A 12,316-nucleotide genomic window follows, 5' to 3' on the forward strand; every position below is an offset into this window, starting at 1 on the left:
AGCTAGTCAATGAATTTGGTAAAGTAGCAGGTTACAAAAATTAATCGAAAGAAATCTCTTGCATTCCTATACACGAATGATTAAAAATCTGAAAGAGAAATTAAGAAAACACTCCCATTTACCACTGCAACAAAAAGAATAAAATACCTAGGAATAAACCTACCTGAGGAGACAAAAGACCTGTATGCAGAAACCTCTAAGACACAAATGAAAGAAATTAAAGATGATACAAACAGATGGAGAGATATACTATATTCTTGGATTGGAAGACTCAACATTGTGAAAATGACTCTACTACCCAAAGCAGTCTACAGATTCAATGCAATCCCTATCAAAGTACCAATGGCATTTTTCACAGAACTAGAACAAAAATTTTCACAATTTGTATGGAAACACAAAAGACCCCAAATAGCCAAAGCAATCTTGAGAATGAAAAATGGAGCTGTAGGAATCAGGCTCCCTGACTTCAGACTATACTACAAAGCTACAGTAATCAAGACAGTATGGTACTGGCACAAAAACAGAAATATAGATCAATGGAACAGGATAGAAAGCCCAGAGATAAACCCACACACATATGGTCACCTTATTTTTGATAAAGGAGGCAAGAATATACAATGGAGAAAAGACAGCCTCTTCAATAACTGGTGCTGGGAAAACTGGACAGCTACACGTAAAGAATGAAATTAGAACACTTCCTAACACCATACACAAAAATAAACTCAAAATGGATTAAAGACCTAAATGTAAGGCCAGGTACTATAAAACTCTTAGAGGAAAACGTAGGCAGGACACTCTATGACAGAAATCACAGCAAATCCTTTTTGACCCACCTCCTAGAGAAATGGAAATAAAAACAAAAATAAACAAATGAGACATAATGAAACTTAAAAGCTTTTGCACAGCAAAGGAAACCATAAAGAAGATGAAAAGACAACCCTCAGAATGGGAGAAAATATTTGCAAATGAAGCAACTGACAAAGGATTAATCTCCAAAATTTACAAGCAGCTCATGAAGCTAAATATCAAAAAACCAAACAACCCAATTCAAAAATGGGCAAAAGACCTAAACAGACATTTTTCCAAAGAAGATATACAGATTGCCAACAAACACCTGAAAGGATGCTCAACTTCACTAATCATTAGAGAAAAGCAAATCAAAACTACAATGAGGTATCACCTCACACTAGTCAGAATGGCCATCATCAAAAAATCTAGAAACAATAAATGCTGGAGAGGGTGTGGAGAAAAGGGAACCCTCTTGCACTGTTGGTGGGAATGTAAATTGTTACAGCCATTATGGAGAACAGTATGGAGTTTCCATAAAAAACTAAAAATAGAACTACCATACGACCCAGCAATCCCACTACTGGGCATATACCCTGAGAAAACCATAATTCAAAAAGACACATGCACCACAATGTTCACTGCAGCACTATTTACAATAGCCAGGACATGGAAGCAACCTAAGTGTCCATCGACAGATGAATGGATAAAGAAGATGTGGCACATATATACAATGGAATATTATTCAGCCATAAAAAGAAACGAAATTGAGTTATTTGTAGTGAGGTGGATGGACCTAGTGTCTGTCATACAGAGTGAAGTAAGTCAGAAAGAGAAAAACAAATACCGTCTGCTAACACATATACATGGAATCTAAAAAAAAAAAAAAAAAAAAGATTCTGAAGAACCTTAGGGGCAGCACAGGAATAAAGACACAGACATAGAGAATGGACTTGAGGACACGGGAAGGGGGAAGTGTAAGCTGGACGAAGTGAGAGAGTGGCATGGACATATATACACTACCAGATGCAAAATAGATAGCTAGTGGGAAGCAGCCCCTTAGCACAGGGAGATCAGCTCGGTGCTTTGTGACCACCTAGTGTTGTGGGATAGGGAGGGTGGGAGGGAGACACAAGAGGGAGGAGATATGGGGATATATGTATATGTATAGCTGATTCACTTTGTTATAAAGCAGAAACTAACACACCATTGTAAAACAATTATACTCCAATAAAGGTGTTAAGAATAATAAATTAAAAAAATAAATAAAATTTACATTACTATTTTAATGCCAAGAAATATAAAAAATTTTAAAAAATTAAAAAGTACTCGTGACAGAGCAAGATGCCTAAGGTAGTTCACCACAACATTTTAACCAGGATGTTCTACCATATTCTCCCTGCACATCCACCCTCAGTGGACATGCTTAACATGATCCATTCCCAATTTGACAGCTTTTTCTCTCAAAGAAATGAAGAAAGGATTCCTCTAACTCTGGTTTCCTGTGACAATTCTCTCAGGTTTTAGGGGCAGGGTTTCAAAAGAAGGAATTTCAGATACAGACAGTCCTTGATTTGCAGCAAAAACTGTATGGATTCTAGTAAGGGATCTACGTTCATATGCATAAATAACTTGAATATGAGGTAGAACTGGGGATAGATACCTATAAAACGTGTAGTGAGAGTCTATTAGAGGAGAGCGATTACATGCAGTTCTGCAAAAGAAGTGAATTTTAGCTAGGGCTTTTAGAAACATGTAAAATTAATGAATTTGACGAAGTGCAGAGAAAACAGGAAATTGCCATTTGGAAGCATATCATCTATTCAGTTAGTCAACCAACAAATAAGTTGAGTGCCTGTATGCAAGGTAGGGTGTAAAGTATGGAGGGGAGGAGGGACTGTAAAAATGTGCAAGACAGCATCTGCCCTCATTGAGGTCGGCAGCTAAGAGCAAGAACAGAGGAGAACAACTGGCATGTATGGAGCGCCCACCTGTGCCTGGTAACGTGCTAAGTTGTATTATCTCATTTGGCATTAACAATATAAAGCACTCAGCCAGGTGCCTGGGACAGAAAGAGTGCAATGGTGGTAGCTGTGATTTCAATGCCAATTTTATGTGGAGGTTATTATCATCTCAGCTTTCATAATATATATTCAAAACCCCTTAGCTGGAGAAATAAGATATAATACAGATGGAAAGTTCAATAATTCTGGGAAAATGGTGGCCCAAGCACCCACCCTGCTACCCCCTTTCTTACCTCTCCCCGCCGCATTCTAATTCTAATCAACTTCCAGCTACCTATCTTAAGCAGAGCATCTTTGGGGCAGGGTGATAGAGGGGGTCTGGAGGATGCATGCAAGACCTCTCATTTGTGGGAGTCCAGCTGGAGAGAGCTGGTGCTAAGCTGATTTCCATGCAACAGCAATGATGAACCGGCAACAAGAGTCAGAGCACCAAGCTTCCTGGATAGAATGTGGCCCTGGGGGATCTGTGAACCCTTAAAGTACAGTGTGGTAGCTTGAGGGATGACCTTACGTGCACCTGCTGGTCTTCTTTGCTTTGGAGAAGTTTGGACAGAGCTGGACAGATGGGCTCAGGTACTTTCTGACTTTGAGGCTTATCGACCACCTTGCAGCTTTGTGTGAAAGTGACTGCCTCATGACAACTGAGGTAGTCGTGATGTATCTCCCTCCATTCCTGCAACTCAAGGTTCCTCCATGCTAACCCAGGCAATGAGAACCAGGGGTCAGCAGTGAAGATAATGAACACCCCAAGGGGACTTAGATGGAGGAATAATAATCCACACACTAAGGTGAATATTCTTCTGCTAAAATAAAACTTCTGGAGGAGACAGGAAACCACTCTAACAAAGAATAAAAAGCACACTTCCAGAGATGAAAAAGTAGCATTTTCCAGCAATAAAACATACTCTTTAAATTTTAAAAATTTAATTCAGTTAAGGAAAGTATGATCCCAGATGAAGAAGGCTCCCTAACAGGATGAGGCAGTATACGGCAAATGCCAAGGGAGTAGTTTTAATTCTCAAATCGAGCTGATCATTAGCCTCACCTGGAATGCCTGTTAAAAATATAGATTTTCCAACTTAGCCAGCTCTAATAAGTCAGAAACTCTGGAGGCTGAGCCAAAGAAACTGTACTTTTGTGTGAAGTGGGTACTGCTTTTGTTTGATGAGCACTGGTTAGGGGGAAGTGTTGAGACTGGAGGCAAGCACTGAATGATTTAGATCACCAGCCTGCGGGGGTGTTAAAAGGGAGCTGAAATGAACTGTGATGGGTGGGTAGTGTTTGTAAATAGTGGCTTACAAATATGAAACAAAGATTAATGAATGTTTTGTTCGCATGATCTCAACTTTTCATGGGGTATAGTCACAAACCTTTGTCATGATTGTAGAGCAAATATCAAGCCTAAAACTTTCATATGTATAAGTCTAGCCTTAAATAATGTAAAACACATCGGAGAAATAAGAAATTGAAGTACTGCAATTTTGCAAAAATTTAAAAAGACTGGACTCACCTAGTTCACATTTCCCTTGCTCTGTGTTTAAAAACTAAAATAATGCAAGTTAAATTTTTGCAGTCTTATTTTTTTTATCCGTTCACAATAACAATGGTCCATTTCTCTCCCAATGTTCCATTTCAACAAAGATGGGATCACAGTGTTGGCAAGGTAGGAGTGAACAACAATAGGAATAAATGGAGGGCTTGGAAGACAAATGTGAAGTGGTGTGTTCAATTTGATAGAATCACCCTTGCCTATTTTTCTGCTGCACTCCCTGAACTGTTCCCACGACGGCAGACAACTTAGTACTTCTTGGCTTTTTTCCTTTCCACAGGCTGCTTCCAGCATCACTGATGTAAAATAACAGGAAGCAAAAGATTCATGGATCAAGAGAGATGGTTTCTGATAATTTCCAGTAGTCCCTTCCCTGGGAGCTGGCTTTTTCCAGGAGGTGTGATGGATTTGAATGAAGGCATTCAAAAATTTTCACCCCCGCCCTTATTTACTGAAAGCAGCAAAGCTCCATGAGGCTGACCTTTCTGCAGTTGTGAGACCCACAGCATGACTACTTCCTCAAGAGAAAAGAGCCCAACATTTCCCTGAGTCAGAACCACAGAACAACAGTCTCCTGAAATACTCTGCAACAAATGAAAAGCACTCTGTTATCAAATTTGAAATGAGATGCAGACTCAGTCCTCTCTCAGAGGGCCCTGGGTCACATCAGCATGTGAGATTAGCATCTGAGCTTCTAAGGGCCCTGCAGCAGAAAAACCGATTTAACTCTCTTTAACTTGGAATTTCCAAAATTTATTTAACCGCTTATATTAGTTTGCTAGAGCTGCCGTAAGAAAGTACCCAAAACTGGGTGGTTTAAACAACAGAAATTTTTTGTCTCACAGTTCTGGAGGCTAGGAGTCCAAGATGAAGGCGTGGGCAGGGTTGGTTCCTTCTGAGGGCTGTGAGGGAAGGATGTTCCAGACCTCCCTCCTTGGCTTATAGATGCCATCTTCATGTTCACATCGTGTTCTCCCTGTATATCTGTCTGTGCCCAAACATCCCCTTTTGATATTGGATTAGGGTCTACACTAATGACTTCATTTAAACTTTATAACTTCATAAAACCATCTCCAAATAAGGTCACATTCTGAGGCACTGAGAATTAGGACTTACCTATGAATTTGGGAGGGGTGGGGACACAATTTGACCCATTACACCATTCAATCCTTTTTTCAAATGTCATCTATTAACAGCTGGCAGCACAAATTTTCAGAAACGTTACTGTGACCTCACAGGTCATGCTCTGCCTCAGTCGTTCCAGGATGCCACTTGCAGAATATACACACAATCACTGGGGTGCTTTTTAAGATTCTAGATTCTTGGGTCTCAGCTCCACAGGTTGAAATCCACTAGATCTAGGAAGTAACTCAGGCACCTGCAATAGTAAAACCTGCCCAGGTCCAGATGTGTAACCAGACTGGAGTTCTACTGCCATTCAGCACTCCCTTATTATTTTTAGGCGTGATTTGGGCCAGAAATCTCAGAATAGCTGCGTAAGAATTGTACCTCTTCTTAACATAGTATGAACATAGGATCGTTTCCTCATCTCTGGTTTTTATCATATCTTGTATCTGCCTCCATCATGATACAAACCACTTAATATAGAGAGAGACCCTGCCTATACATCTTTTTCATTCTCAGTGCCCAGCAGAGAGATGGCACACAATGAGCATTTAATAAGTGTTTACTGAATTAACAAGTACCTAAAACAATGTGTATGAACATGCACAACTGTTTTATTGTTTTAAAAAAAAGTTCTTAATGTTGACATATCTTTATCCTTGAGATTTCATCTACTCTTAAGACTTTAAAACATAACCCATGCGACCTTCCTTCCCTGCTCCTCTTTATTCCAGCCCTAACATGCCTTTAGTTTTCCAGACACTTCATACTCTTTCTAGCCTCAAGGCCTTTTGCTACCTGCTACGTTGGAATCTTCCCTCTGCCTGCTTCACCCACCCCACCTCCAATTGTCACCACTCTCTCCAAACTAATATTGGTCCTGCCCTTCAAATTTGAAGTGGTGGCCCTGTTAAGCATTTCTATACAGTGCTTTGGTTTTCCATCGAGACACTGGTTATACTTGTGAAAATTAGTTCATAGGCTGCTCTCCTCTCCAGACTCTAAGCTACATGCGGGCAGCCTTCATGTCTGTTGTGTTTATTTTTGAAACTACAGAGGCTTACACAAAGTAGGAACTCCAGTATCAATTGAATGGCTCTGTACTTTATGGTGGTGACATGCTTTTCTCCACCATTAAAATGAGAGCTTCTCTAGAAAAGGGACTAAGTTTAATTCATTTTTCTATTTTTGGCACCTGGCCTGGTGCCTGGAAGACAGAATGTTTTCAATAAATTTCTTTAAAATTGTTAAGGCTTTTGTTTATTTGTATCTTTGTTTACTTTTGCCTAGATGAAAGCCTGGGATAGAAATTTATGATAAAGGATAGATTTTGGTGAAAATATAAAAATAGTTTTGTTCTCTCATCATTAGAGCCCAAATTTAAAATATCTGTAAAATAAAAATAAACCAGAATAACAGGGAATGTTTAACAGAATCAAGGCACCCCAGACAGCTGGATATGCTTCTAAAAAAGCAGAAGGTAACAGTAAATGAGCTAACAGTTTAAAAGTCAGTTTTCAAATTGCCAAAAGACCATTTCAAATACAGCTCTTGATAGTCATCGTCTATAAAGAAACTGGAGTATTTGTGGGGCGGTGATTCTGCCAGTTCCCTATTTCTAAAGGCAGAAAAACCCCGAGGACACACGCACGGCGACAGCTCCTTGGGACTGTGGCGATGATCAGACTTCAAGTTACGGAAGTGACTGCAACTTCGTGTGGCATACGTCTCTTCCTGAGGATGCTACTCAGCTTTTTTAGCGCTTATAATGTTTTGTTCTTTCAGTGACAGTCTGAAGCAGACAAGCTCAGACAATTATGTAAGATAAGGGGAACGTGCACCTATTTCTCTAGGGAAGGTGGAAATGTCTCTTGTCTCTTCCCAATATCCCCAATGTAGAGAGCTGGTCACAAGGGGAAATTTTGCACTGGACCATACTGCCTCCTTAGAAGGAAAGAGGGTGTGATCCCAACCATTTTCCTTGAAGATTAAATGGATTTTTGATATCATTAATGGATTGGGATCATTAATGGTTATGGACCTTAACCTCAGTTAAGGTCTCTTGGCAGTAAAAGGAACCAAAAAAGGGCTCCCTCTTAGGGAAAGGATGTCCAGACTAGTGATAAAACCTCAAAGCCAGGGCTTGGGGTTCTGGCACAGAGTGGCTAAGGCTAGAGGCATCTCCTGATGTAAATATGACAGTGTTTGGTAAATGGCTTGGCCCTTGGAGAGACCGAGATCATCCTCACCTGAATCATCAAGGCCCTGGCCCAGTAAGGCCATAATCACAGCAACAGGTACTTGTGTACCAAACTTCACAGGTTTTCGCTGAGATATTGTGAAACCCACAGCCCATCTCTGGTGGATCAGAGTTCCCCTCTCTCTTGCCACCTGGGGTTTCCAAGAAGCACTGGCCTTTTTGTTCTAGATTGATTCCTGAGATTCTGGGTTACACAAAGAGAAAAGCCTCAAGGGAAAGAAAAGTGAAGGTTATAGTGATCAAGTTTTTTTCTTTTTTAAAATGTTGCTTTTTTCAATACTCCAGGTTGATGAATGGACCATTTTGACCACAGTGGCAAAGAATGAATTATTGTCACTCTAACAGTTTCTCATTACTACCATAACAAATTAACACAGACACAGTGGCTTAAAACAATACAAATTCATCATTCTATAGTTCTGGAAGTCTGAAGTCCAAAACGGATCTTACTGGGCTAAAATTAAAGTTTGTTGGAGCTGTGCTGCTTCTAGAGGCTCTAGGGGAAAATCTGTTTTGTTGCCTTTTTCAGGTTTTGGAAGCTGTCTACATTCCTTGCCTGGTGGCCTCTTCCTCCATCTTCAAAGCCAGCAGTGTAGCATCTTCAAAATCTCCCTTTTCCTCATCCCTACCTCTATCCTTTTTTCTCTGTTTCCAGAGTCTCATTTCCTTCTCTTTTTTTTTTTTTTAAAGAAATTCACGTTCTTTTATTTATTTATTTATTTATTTTTATGACTGCATTGAGTCTTCGTTTCTGTGCGAGGGCTTTCTCTAGTCGCGGCAAGTGGGGACCACTCTTCATCGCGGTGCGCAGGCCTCTCACCATCGCGGCCTCTCTTGTTGCGGAGCACAGGCTCCAGACGCGCAGGGTCAGTAATTGTGGCTCACGGGCCCAGTTGCTCCGTGGCATGTGGGATCTTCCCAGACCAGGGCTCAAACCCGTGTCCCCTGCATTGGCAGGCAGATTCTCAACCACTGCGCCACCAGGGAAGCCCCCCTTCTCTTTTTAATATGAGCCTCATGCCTCCCTCTTATCAGGACCCTTGTGATTACATTGGACCCACCCAGAAAATCAAGATAGTCTCTCCATCTCAAGGTTTGTATCCTTAATTACATCTACAAAGTCCCTTTTGCCATGTAAGGTAACCTATTCACAGGTTGCAGGGACTAAGATATAGATGCCTTGGTGGAGGTGCATTATTCTGTCTACCGTAGGCATCCTTCATCACCTTAGGAATGAATGACATCATCTTAGCAGACAGCTCTTTAAAAGGGTACTCACTGGTTACGAAAGGGAAAAGGAGAATAAGACTTAAACGTGAAATATCATTAGTGCAATGGACAAGACTTGGTGACTTTGGATTCTGGTTTGGATAGATGGCATGGATATAAGTGCCATTAATTGAGGTCAGAAATGCATGAGAAGGCTTCAGAAAAAAATATATATGATTTTAGATATTTTCAGTTTGAGAGATAATATGGCATAAATTAATCCAATACCAGATACAAATGCAAACATCCTTACAATATATTTTGGCAGGGTTTGGGCCATATACTGTTATACATTATAAGCTGACATAGTTCAGAAAAAGATCACGGCATTTAAGATACTGCAATGTAGATAACTTATATGTCAATTCACTTCTCAACTCTTTCTTGATTCCACACCAACCAAGACACAGAAGTAATTTTTCACCCATTTTCATAAGAAACACAAACACAATGGGCCTAATGTGATTTTTGCAATTTTTCCTGAAGATTTGTGGAGGTGTGGAGAGCAGTCACAGCGCACAGAGCTCTTCCATGCCCCTCCCCTTTTTGCAAAGTTACTCCTCTATTATTTGAAGTCATGATCCAACCAACTCTCAAGCTCTGGAAATTTGCCCCAGAGCAGATTTACCCTGAAGCCAGTGACAGGTAAGCTTCAGGCCCCACTTCCACACTCCCCATGAGTTCTGGGAGTCACTAGGAATTATAGAGTATTCTAGGTAGATCAGGAAACCAGATGACAAAATGAAGCAGTAATTTTTAGTAATTTTTCTGTGGTTTCTATTCTCATTCTAGTTAGTCACTTTTGAATCTGATTTTGAATTAATAATTTTATATTCTCTCAAAAAGGGCCCTCCAAATTCCATCAGCTTCAAGCTTTACAAAACCTATCTATTATGCCTAAAGTGATTTATGAAAGTACTTATGAAACAAAGATGGCCCTCCCCCAGGAGGACTTTTCATACAAGACTCCTAGATAACAATATTTTTTCATATAATTATGTATAATTAATTTTCCTGTACCTGTACCTTGTTGGCCAAAGTCATCCATGACCAATTCATTTTGTGTCCTTGGTGCTCAAAAAGTTATCAGGTATTCAGTCATAATTTTATAAAAATGCTTTGAATTGTATAAAGATGTATTTTCTAAAAATTATTAGGTAAAGGGATGGATTAATTTAAATTAATTCTTACACATGATTTGATCTAATGGATAAAATTAGGGACTGAGCACCAGCATTCACTGTGCGCTTGCATTCGCCATAATGTTCCAGGAGGGAACAAGATTAGAGGGGCATCGCCAAGGCTGAAAAACAAGAGCTCTCAGCAGACCCTCATTTGTGCCTCCTCCTTGCTAAGAGACACCTGGTGAAAGTTCTCCACATTCTCCATTGTCTGGCTGCTCTTCCAGTGACCAGAAGGGACAATTTCAGGTGGAACTTGGTTCTGACCACAGGGCAAGTCAGGGGCTCTGGTCCAGCTTTATTAGCAATAGCTAATATTTTGATCTCCCATCTACCTCCTGTATCTGTTTACCTAGTTTTCATAGCTTATAGTGGGGAAGGGCATGTTTAGTTATCACCCTTAATCCAAAACAATTCCTTCTGAAACACAGCATCTGATGCTCTGGTGTTTGCTCTGCTAAGAAATTCCTGCTCTGAAAGTTCCAGAAAAAAGATTTGCCCAAATTTGAACTAATTTCAGGAAAAAAAACCCAAAAAAACAAAAATCCCTCCAAGGTTAAGAGGTGGCTTCTGACTAATAGCAGGATGAACGGGAAGGCAAGGGAAACAGGCCTCTGAGATTTAGGCCAAAGGGAAGTGAAGAGGAGGATGGCGGAGCAGCCCACAGGACGATCAGGCAATGGAAAACTCAAGGAAAATTAGTGGGAGGACAGAACAGAGCTGAGGGCCTGGAGGATCATGGGAGAAAGAATGAAAGGAAGCAGATGCAAGATTCTAGAGCCCAGAGAAATGGCCAGGCCCCCTGAGGGTGAGCAGGGAGGGCAAATCAAAGGGTACAAGAACAAGGAGAAAGGTTTGAAGGACTGTGCACTGCTGGGGGTGGGGACACAAATGTATGGGTTGGGTTAATGTTTTTTGTTAATGTTTTTCATCTAGTTCTTTTACAATTTTAGTTTAGAATTTCTTTAAATAGCTCTAAAGCAGGACCATTAGCTGGGAGTTATTATAAATCAAAAACAAAACAAAACCATTCCTAACAAGTGGGAGTTCTCATACCCCTAATCAGAAAGGCCTGTGTCGGGTTTCCAAATCCTGCCCCTAGAGACCATGAGAAGTTTTTAATGATAGCGTTTCCATAAAAGCCTGATTTAATACAATCACCACCCAGACCAAATGTGGGGGAAATCAAAAAACTGCTTTCAAATCCAAATCCTTCTTTGAAATTTAAAATTATATTCTAGGATGACAGTTAATATAAATTCTAAAGCAAGGGAACAAACTAAAAGAAGCAGCACAAGGAAGTTTTTTTTCAAAAGCAGGGTAGGAAAAAGGACAAGCCAGAGTTTGGTTACATCTGCTCATGAAACACAACAGGCCTCATAAGCATTTGAGATCTGAGCCCAGTGGTTACGAGACTTGGAAACTCATTTTAAACAAACTACCTGGAGAAGCACCTTATACAATTAAGTGTTCAGGACAGTTGTACATCCCCAGTTTAGCCATGCATTCAAAGTACCCAAACTCAACCCTCCGTAGTCACTAAAATGGTACAAGTCCCAGAAAACCCATTGCCAATCACAGCGGCTATCGACTCTGGTAGTTTATGTGATGACAAACATTAGTTTTAATGGCGTAGCCTTCCTTTGATATCTGTTTGAAATTCTGCAGTTGGGAGATGTTTATGTTCACATGAAAATAAATGTAAGCAAACCATCTTATGGTAAACATCTCTCCAGAAAAAACAAATTCCATCTTTTTACACAGAAAAAGGCAACAGCAAAATGAAGCTTATGCTTTTGGTTCATGACATTGTAAAATTATCCGGAAGCTCTTTAACACTGCCCTAAGAAATCATTTAATTTGGATTATTTCAGGGTATATCACTCTCATAAAGCTGCTCTGGGCAGCTGCATCTTTAATGAGGCTGATTAGATAACAGGAACAAATACTCTCTAGATTGAAAGCTGTCGCCACGAATGTGGAACAACTGTATTTATTTAATTTAATTCAACCAATGGGTTTATTTATACCCCTCCGTCTTCCAGAAAGGATTTAAGGCAGCTTAGCTAGTGTGAAGGTCTGAAGGTATAGGGACTCCTGAAAGCCTCAGATTAATATCTAG

Source organism: Eschrichtius robustus, chromosome 13 (assembly GCF_028021215.1).
Source record: "Eschrichtius robustus isolate mEscRob2 chromosome 13, mEscRob2.pri, whole genome shotgun sequence".
Classification (NCBI taxonomy): Eukaryota; Metazoa; Chordata; class Mammalia; order Artiodactyla; family Eschrichtiidae; genus Eschrichtius; species Eschrichtius robustus.